Genomic DNA, 10873 nt, shown 5'->3' with positions numbered 1-10873 from the left:
TGTGTAGATCTCATAACTTGTCTAATGAAAGCATGCTATCTTTATACTTCTATGATTATTTAAACCATTATTTTTATTTGGGATGTGTAAATCTCATAACTTTTTAAATTTTTCCTCCAAGAGGAGGAGAGACTCACTCTAATGAAAGCATGTATGAAACCTTTTTAAATTTTTGCTCCAAGCAGAGGAGAGACTCTCTAATGAAAGCATGTATGAAACCTTATCTGCTTGTTTAAGCCTTTATTTGGGATGTGTACATCGCATAACTTTTTTATGTTTTTATGGCAGAAGGAGGATGTGGAGGACATAGGAAGTGAAGAAGAATACGATGTAGACTACTCTCTCAATAAGATGAGTCATGAAAATATGAATCTATTGGAGCAGATTGGAAGTTCATTCACTGCTATGTTGTTAATTCGACAACCTCATTTTTTTGAATTTGGTGAAGAAGATATTTCAATCCTCTTGAATCCTAAGAATGAGGTTAATGTCAAAGTCATTACAACCATCCTCAGGTTTGATGCAGCCTTTTCCTTGGCTTTATACTTTGCTTATTTTGATTAAACCCAAGAAGCTAATACTTTTTTTTAAATATAGTAATGTTATAGCAAATTTTTCGCAAAATATACAAAGCGTTTCATATATGCTCGATCCTCATATTTTGGAAGTGCTTAGCAACAAAGAAGAAACCATAGAGAATGTTTGCAAGTGGTTGAAGCACGTTCCTATGAATGACGCACGAGTTATTTTTACAGCATATTATGAGAAGTAAGCATCAAACCCTACTTGTTTTTTCTATTGCATTGCTAGAATTGTCTCAAACACAGTAATTATTCTTTATTGATAATGCAGCTCACATTGGAGTCTGGTAGTCGTGGACATCCTTGCAAAGAAGTGCTTCTTTGCCAACTCAATGACATTCGTCCATGGCAATGTGTTAGAGTAAGTATAGACTACACTTGTTGTCACTTCTTGACATGTAGATTGATATGCAATGCACATATTCACTATTGTTATATGTTTTGATGTACAGATCAGCTCGAAAGTTAGTAGGTGCTATTCACATAGTGATGCAGCAATGTGACTTGGCACAACAAATAGAGTATATAACATGTCAGGTATCACATCAAGAGAATAGCCACATCTATAATTGTGGATGGAGGGTGGGCTACAATTGCTTTTTGGTACTTGGTCAAATTTTTGAGATACAAAATGACATCACACTGTCAACATATATGGATTTGCATCTCTATGCATTTATAACATGTACCATTCGAGCAATCATTGATTGCGAAATGAATGCCATCAAAGAGTCAAAGAGGATAGAAGACCTCAACTCTACAAACATGGCTTCATTGGAAGAATTGGGAAGCTCTTTTAATGTTAGGGTTATGATTCAACATAGACCTCAGTATCTTGAATTTGGGGGAGAGGAGATTTCAATTCTCTCTAGAGCTTCAAATGAGGTCAATAACAACGTTATGATGGCCATTCTCAGGTTTGATACAAACTTTTTCTCTGCTTGATAATTCAATATTTTGATTAAATCTAATAAGCTAATATTCATTTATTTGTTGGTGCAGTATAGTTATCTCACGATTTGGTAGAGTCGTACAAAATCGTGTGTATATGTTGGATTCCCTCCTCTCTCCTATACTTAGCGATAGCAGAAAGACATAGCTGATGTTTGTAAATTGTTACAGCCTTTACATTTACATGGCGTGCGAGTCCTATTTATGGCATATCATGAGATGTAAGTATCATGGCAACCTTTATTTTCATCTTATACTGGCAACATTGTGTTAAATAATAATGGTTCTTAATTATTCGTGTAGGGAACATTGGAGTTTGGTGGTTTGGGACCTTGAAGACAACTATTGTTGGTTTGTTAACTCGATTGCAGGCTTTCACGGCTCAATGCAAACGTAAGCATTCTATTAATCTGTTGTTACTTCTATATTATGTACCTTATGTAATAGACACACTAAGTTTTTTCAATATGTCATGATGAGCAGGTCGATTGAGAAGTTGGTATCTGCTATCAGAGAAACAGGACAGTACAAAGACTCGGTAGACTTCCAAAAGCGTTTAGTAGTAGAGCAGGAAGATGGGCATAGTTGTGGGTGGAGAGTTGCCTACAACTGCATGTTGATTTTCAAATAAATTTTCTCACTTAAGCCACAGATCTCATTGGAAGACTCTTTGGAGCTCAAATATTTAGAGGAGGATATACAATTGTTTAGGGCTGAAATCATTCGAGACCTAATTGCCGCCATTAGAATACAACGTGCAACTGAAGCAATATCAGAGCTTCCCTTATACAACGTGCAACTGAAGCAATATCAGAGCTTCCCTTTAAGGAAGAGGAGACTGAGTCTACTATGAAAGCACTGCACACTACAGAAGAAGTAGAGACCCAGTGTACACCTACAGCACCACAGCCTCCACTGGAAGCATCAGAAGAGTTGCTACCGCCTCTGCTTGCATTTAAGGAAGAGGATACTGAGTCTACTCCGAAAGCATTACATACTACAGAAGAAGTAGAGACTGAGTGTACATCTACAGCACCACAGCCTCCATTGGAAGCATTAGAAGAGTTGCCACAGTCTCCACTAGAAGCATCACAAGAGTTGTGATGCATGTATGATGTTGTGTTTGTAGTTTTTGTTGATTATACACCAATTTGTGACTTATTACTTAAGTGGCATTTACTAATGATATTTATATAATTTCTTCATGCACACAATTTTATGATATGAATGTGTGATGATGTGATTATTTGGAAATAAATCCTTGTGTGATGTGAATTTTGATATGAATATGTGATGATGTAATATTTGTAATATATTTCTTCATGCACACAATTTTATGATATGAATGTGTGATGATATGATTATTTGGAAATAAATCCTTGTGTAATGAGAATTTTGATATGAATATGTGATGATGTAATATTTGTAATATATTTCTTCATGCACACAATTTTATGATATGAATGTGTGATGATGTGATTATTTGGAAATAAATCCTTGTGTGATGAGAATTTTGATATGAATATGTGATGATGTAATATTTGTAATATATTTCTTCATGCACACAATTTTATGATATGAATGTGTGATGATGTGATTATTTGGAAATAAATCCTTGTGTGATGAGAATTTGGATATGAATATGTGATGATGTAATATTTGTAATATATTTCTTCATGCACACAATTTTATGATATGAATGTGTGATGATGTGATTATTTGGAAATAAATCCTTGTGTGATGAGAATTTGGATATGAATATGTGATGATGTAATATTTGTAATATATTTCTTCATGCACACAATTTTATGATATGAATGTGTGATGATGTGATTATTTGGAAATAAATCCTTGTGTGATGGGAATTTCGATATGAATATGTGATGATGTAATATTTGTAATATATTTCTTCATGCACACAATTTTATGATATGAATGTGTGATGATGTGATTATTTGGAAATAAATCCTTGTGTGATGAGAATTTTGATATGAATATGTGATGATGTAATATTTGTAATATATTTCTTCATGCACACAATTTTATGATATGAATGTGTGATGATGCACACAATTTTATGATATGAATGTGTGATGATGTGATTATTTGGAAATAAATCCTTGTGTGATGAGAATTTTATTCAGTTGGATAGTCTCCACTCAATTAAAGTAGAGCAGTCGCAATGCTTCTCTCACTTTATTCCAACCCTTATCCTTATCATCTCCACTCACTTAAAGTAGAGCATTCAATCTCCACTCGCTTTATTCCAACCCTTATCCTTATCATAGTGAACACATCGTGCCTCTCACTTTATTCCAACCCTTATCCTTATCATAGTGAACACATCGTGCCTTAGTGCACTTGTATTCTTCCATCCTAGTCCTTCCACAAACACTCTCTTATTTCTTACATCCTAGTCCTTCTGAGTAACTTGTATTCTTCTATCCTAGTCCTTCCACAAACACTCTCTTCTTTCATCCATCCTGATAACCAAGTATTCTTCTATCCTAGTTCTTCCACAAACACTCTCTTCTTTCATCCATCCTAGTGCTTCTCATTAACTTGTATTCTTCCATCGTAGTCCTTCCGCAAACGCTCTCTTCTTTCTTGCATCGTAGTCCATCTCCCTTTCTTTATCATCTCCCCACCCATGGATGTCCTTGGCATTGTCGAAGATGTGGAGTTTGGAATTAACAATCTCAAAGAATGGATTGCTGACCAAGGAGCACAGAGAGAGGCTAGAATTCGATAAGGTTCTCCTTTGACACACATGGAGAGAGAGGAATTTGCTGCACAAAGGCACGCAGAGAGGGAGGAGACTCTCAAGATAGCAGAGGGTGAAAGACTTTTAAGACATATGATAAAAGCATGACAAGATCTATTAGACTTCTTAAGTAACCTGCGTTATCGTAGCTCTCGTCATGGGCGATTTGATGCGGATGCTGAGAGAACAATAAGAGCCTCTCAGAGAAATTATAAAGAAACAATTTATGATTGCTTAAATTTCTTCTTCGCATGTAATTATGTTGAGGATATAGCTGTGGAGGCAGTGAAAGATTGGGTTGTTGAGAAGATAAGAGAGACCAATGATGAGATCTTCTAGACTTAGGGTGATTAAGAAGATAAGAGAGACTGTATTAAGGTGTTTTTTGACACCATATGGCTTTGAGTAATATGATCTACTTCTTGTACAAATGTGATGTTAAGATGATGTTAAAAGAGACTGTATTAAGGTGTTTTTTGATACCATATGGCTTTGAGTAATATGATCTACTTCTTTACAAATGTGATGTGCTCTTTTTGAAATGTAATGTACTCTAGTTTTCATAACATGTCATGCCATTTTTTCTAATTTGATTTTTTAAAATCTTACTTTTTGTCTCTTTTAACAATGTGATGTACTCTATTTTTAATGTACTCTAGTTTTAATAACATCTCACGTCATTTTTTCTAATTTGATTTTTTAAAATCTTCCTTTTTGACTCAATGTTTTGTTTTATAAGAGCCTCTTTTTTTGAAATGTTTTATCCAAAATTATCTCACAAAATGAATTTGGATAGTGTAAGAGTCCAAAATTAATGAAATAGGTGTTCTAAGAGATGCTTGCTGGTGGGCCGTCATGTTCTTGATCTCGCTACTTCCAACGTCTAGCCTCGGGCGATTAGCCCATAGTTTTTGTTGACCCCCGAATTCGGAAAATTTATTTCTTCTTGACCCTCGACGATTAGCCCATCGTTTTTGTTGACCCCCCAAATTTGACAAGTTTTTAAAAGAAATTATAAACTATAAAGAGTTTTGATATTATATATAGGCAATGTTAACTTCCAAAAATAGACAATGAAAATGTAAATTATTAAATGTTGGGTCACTCACGACCCATGCACGTGCACACACTTCACGTTTTTCATGCATGCCACGTGTTGTGGATGCATGCATACTGGCACTTAGGTGTAGAGCACATGGATAGACTAAAAGTCCATCACATGCACCACACCGGCTCATAAGCAATGAGCACACTCTCATCCCTATTGTTTCGGGATTCCTCATGAGAGCTGTGTATATTAGAGAAGACACGACATAATGGAATTCTACTGGTTATTTGCCTATTGTTGTTTGCATATTCTTTTGTATCGTGTTTTGTTCATTGTTATCAGAGCAAGGTATGGCAACCGCTACGTCTAGCAGCTCGACACATCCTCTCGTCCCAGTGTTTGACGGGACAGGTTTCGAGGCATGGAAGAGAATGATGTCTCTTCATCTAAAGGACAAAGGATACTTTCAGATTGTCAACGGTGTGGAGAAAAAGCCGGACGCTACAGCTGAGGCCAAGATCTGGCAATTTAAGGATGACAAGGCTTTGCCATCGGACTCAGTTTGAGACAAGAGATTGTGATGGGAGCCCTGAGTGACAGCAGTAATGATTTGTGGGTATGGCTCGAGGACAAATACAAGAAGAAATCTGAGATCGAGGTGCTGCACCTTTTGCACAAGCTCGACAACATGCAGTACATCGAGGGTAAGGACTTACGTGCTCATGTAAGAGGGATGAAAGAAGTTTACAATCAACTTGCATGTGCAGGAGACGCGTATAAGATATCAGTAGAACATCAAAAGTTAAAGCTATATCAATCCCTTCAGGGATCTTGGCATACATTCAGGAGCACATTGATGACCAACAAAAATTTAACGTTGGAGCAAGCTGCAGATGCTCTCTTTGAAGAAGAAACCATGCGGATAGATCCGGGGATTCTAACACCAAAGGTAGAGCATGCACTAACGATGACTACAACAGATAAGGATCAAGCTTTGATTGCAAATATGACATCAAAATTCACCCCTGGACATCAATCCACCAGACACAAGGGCAAATGTCGTTACTGTGGACTAGAAGGACACTTTGAATTTGAGTGTCGATGCAAGTTGTCTGATCTGGAGCAGGAAGTGAAAGAATTAAAGATGGGATCGATCGGTGGTTCCACAACTGACAAAGTCCGCATGCACAATATTTAAGAGGTTGGTCACGTTTCTAAAACATGTACGGTAGATAGTCTGATCAGGAGCAAATCATCATATGAGTTTCCACAAAGATTGGTTCATCAGCTACAAGCCATGCATATCGACCAGAACTGTTCAAATGGGTAATGATACTGAGCACATCATCGAAGGAGTTGGAGATGTGGAGTTCACATTGCCAACAGGTGATAATTTTCTGCTCTAAGGAGTTTTATATGTGCCAAATTTAAAGAGAGATCTTATCTCAATAGCTCAACTAACTGATATGGGTGTAGTTGTCGAGTTTAATGCTAGCACATGCATCATTCAACATGGGGACTCCAATCAGATTGTTGCAAAAGGAATCAGACATCGATCATTGTATCTCCTCAATGATACTGCAGAAATAAAAAGTGTTGTACTCATAGCACAGGGGGGTCACTCATTATATGTAACCCTATCACGTGAGTTCAACAGAAGGATGTTTTTAATATCTAAATTTAATAAAAGTTAATTTACATAAGGGAGTATTTAAAACAATTTTCAAAAAAATTTACAGATTTGTATAGAAAAAGGGTACATTTTATTAATGAAAAATTTACAGATAAGGGATTTTCAAAATATGCCTTGAACGCACATGATACAAAGGGTTTATACATAGTGACCCCCCTGAGACTCGTAGCCACTAGTGATAGCAACATAGATATTTGGCACAAACATCTTGCACACACTAGTTTCAAAAATATTAATCTCTTGCATTCTCAAGATCTTGTCTGCCTTCCCAATCATCCACGACTAGGAACATGTGAAGCTTGTGTACTTGGTAAGCAAACTCAATGATCATTCTCTCGACCAGGGTTACGAGCCACCGAATTGCTTGCTCGAGTTCATTCTGATCTATGTGGTCCCATGCTGGTATCATCCAAAGGAGGAAGCAAGTATTACATGACATTCATTGATGATGCCAGTCGTTGGACAGAGGTATATTTTGTTCAACAAATTTCATAAGCATTTGAATGTTTTCAACACTATCAAAAAATGGCCGAGTTGCAAACAGGAAAGAAATTGAAAGTGTTCAGATCTGACAATGGCGGTGAGTACCTCAGTCATCCGTTTCGCACCTTTTGTCAACAAGAAGGTATCATACGTGAACTCACCATTCCATACACTCCTCAGCTCAATGGAATAGTAGAAAGAAAGAATTGGACCTCCAATGGCTCATGCCATGCTCACCAAAAGTAATCTATACTCATCTTTTTGTGTGAAAGCAGTTCATACCGCTATATACGTGTAAAATCGGCTTCCTACTTCTATAGTGCAAAATTCAACCCCATATGAATTATGAAAAGTTATGAAGCCTGATGTTTCATATTTCAGAGTCTTTGGATGCTGTGCTTTTGCCAAACTTCCTGCAGCACATTGTGAAATTTGATCCACGTAGCATTCGTACCATTTTAATTGGTTATCTTTCTGAACAATGTGGTTATAAATGGTGGGATCTGATACAACATCGTATGCTTATTAGTAGTGATGTAATCTTTCATGAAGATATCTTTCCGGGTGTGTCTAATCACATTGTAGATCCTTCCACTTTGTATTTCTTGGAACAAGATCCTCCCGAACGAGCTCTCCTTGCAGTACATGATATTGCAGATGTTCAATTGTTTGATCCTCACATCCTTGTAGTAGTTCATGATGAACCTCCTTCAATTCTATCCTCTTCATCCTTACCCATGATCTCCAAATTTGATACCAAGATTCTAGGTCCCTCTTCTACTACACCCATAGATCCATCCTTTGATAATGTTTATTGTGAATGTGAGGACGTTCCTCTTCCCCTTTTCACAAAAAGGAGTGTCCTGCTACCACGATCTCAGAAACCTTCATTGAAGGTAGTCGAGAATGCTAGGCTTCACTATGCTACTGATTGTCCTTGGATTCAAGCTCAAGCATACTTCTAAATCGATCAAGGTCCAGATCCATTCACTCATGAAGAGACCTTGTCTCTTCTCGACAATGATGCATGGAAATAAGCCATGGATGATGAATACAATTCCCTTATTGAAAATTGCACTTGGATCCTCATCGAGTTACCACATGACAGGATAGCAATCCCTTGTAAATGGATTTTCAAACGGAAGTATCACGCTGATGGCTCCCTTTCCAAATACAAAGCATGACTTGTTGCCAAGGGTTACTCTCAAGTAGCCAGTATTGATTACTTTGAAACATTTTCTCCAGTCATCAAGCTTACTTCAGTTCGGGTCCTCCTTGCATATGCAGCTCATGCTGATCTCAAAATCCATCAGATGGATGTTAAGACGGCATTTCTCCATGGTGACATTAGTGAAGAAATTTATCTGATGCAGCCCCCTGGTTATGATGTTCAACCTCAGAAGGTTTGTAAGCTTCTCAAGTTCATTTATGGCTTGAAGCAAGCTTCTTGCTCCTGGATCAACAAGATTGATGGTTATCTCCACTCTATTGGTTTTATCACATCCAATGCCGATTCTAATCTTTATGTTCTTCACAGTTCATCATCTCTTGTCATGCTAGCATTATATGTGGATTACATTCTTCTCTTCTCTAGCACTACATCTAATTTGCAGATCAACTATATGCAGCATTTGATATGGTCGATCTTGGTGAAGTAGGCTACTATCTTGGCATAGAGATCCATCGGGATAGAGCATCGAGCATCATTCATCTCAGTCAGCAAAAGCACATTTGGGACATGCTCACCAAATACAACATGCCGACTTGCAATCCACTTGCTACTCCTATGGAGCCAAGAGCTATCTCACTACTCACCAAGTCTTCTCCATCTTTTGAAGATACTTCTACATTTCCCTATCAGAGTCTCGTGGGTAGTCTTCTTTATGCCATTGTGTGCTGCAGGCCTGACATTGGTTTTCTAGTGATTCAGCTATCTCAACACAATTCGCATCCTTCTCTTACTCATTGGCAACTCCTCAAGCGCGTGATTCATTACCTCTAAGGCACTGGTCATTTTGGGCTTCACTTTCGTTCTCCCAAGAGTTCTTCACCTCAGGTTGATGCTTTCTTTGATGCCAATTGGGGGACTGATCTTGCCACAGGACGCTCTGTTACTGGCTGTTGTTTTCTGGTAAATGGCACTGCAATTCATCCACTAAGGCAGAGTACATTGCTGCCTCCACTACCTTTCGTGAAGTTGTTTGGTTTCGATGTCTTCTCCAGGATATCTCCAAACTTGATGTCATTGCACCAACCACACTGTGGTGTGACAATCAAAGTGCTATAGCACTTACCAAAAACCCAGTTCTGCATTCCAGGATGAAACACTTTGCACTCTACTATTATTTCATTCGAGATCTTGTGAGCTGGAGACCTTCAAGTGATGTACCTTTTAACATATGATATGCCAGCTGACATCTTCACCAAGCCGTTACCTCGCCGTCATTTTTATTTCTTGAGAAGCCTTTTAAATGTTGTTCCACATCCAGCAATTGGTGTCACATAAACGAATCAAGGTTTATTGTCATCACCCCATCTGCGGGCCGTGATTGAGGAAGGGATGTTGGGTCACTCACGACCCATGCACGTGCACACACTTCACGTATTGCATGCATGCCACATGTTGTGGATGCATGCATACTGGCACTTAGGTAGAGAGCACATGGATAGAATAAAAGACCATCACATGCACCGCACCGGCTCATAATCGATGAGCACACTCTCATCCCTGTTGTTTCAGGATTCCTCATGAGAGAGCTGTGTATATTAGAGAAGATGCGACATAATGAAATTCTACTGGTTATTTGCCTGTTGTTGTTTGCATATTCTTTGGCCAGTCCTGGAAGGATAGGTCTTGGTAATCAAATTGGGATTCAGAATCTACTTGAGTCTTTCATACTTTCCTCAAAATACCTTACTTTTCTCCAGTTTCACTCGAGTCCTCTATACTATCCTCGTATTTTCTCTCTCTCTCTCTCACTCAGGTTTCCGCCCTCTTTTTCCATTGCATATCCAAAAATCAACCACATTAAATTCAAAATTGCCTATAGGAGGGGCCCATTGAATTAATTCACCTTGTTTGTATTGTGTTTTGTTCATTAAAGAAAGACTAATGCTATTTCTCATAAATTCATAGTCGTATCACGTCATCATAACAAAGGTTGCGTTTCAGAAAAGCGTCGTCGCGGTTGCCTAGGCCCTGGCGACGTCGAAGGCAGAACAGAAGACAAGCATGTGTAAATAAGAATATCGTCCACGTCGTGCTCTATTTCGGGAATCGATTCGTTCGTTGGAATCTGTGCTCATGTTCTATTTATTGGCCTTCCAGAACGTGTCCATGTTCACGTTGCAAC

Source organism: Dipteris shenzhenensis, chromosome 18, assembly GCF_047967505.1.
Source record: "Dipteris shenzhenensis isolate YYH24624 ecotype China chromosome 18, Dip_SZ_1.0, whole genome shotgun sequence".
NCBI classification, from domain to species: Eukaryota; Viridiplantae; Streptophyta; class Polypodiopsida; order Gleicheniales; family Dipteridaceae; genus Dipteris; species Dipteris shenzhenensis.
The sequence above is the reverse complement of the archived record's forward strand: the minus strand, read 5'-3'. Positions refer to the sequence as shown.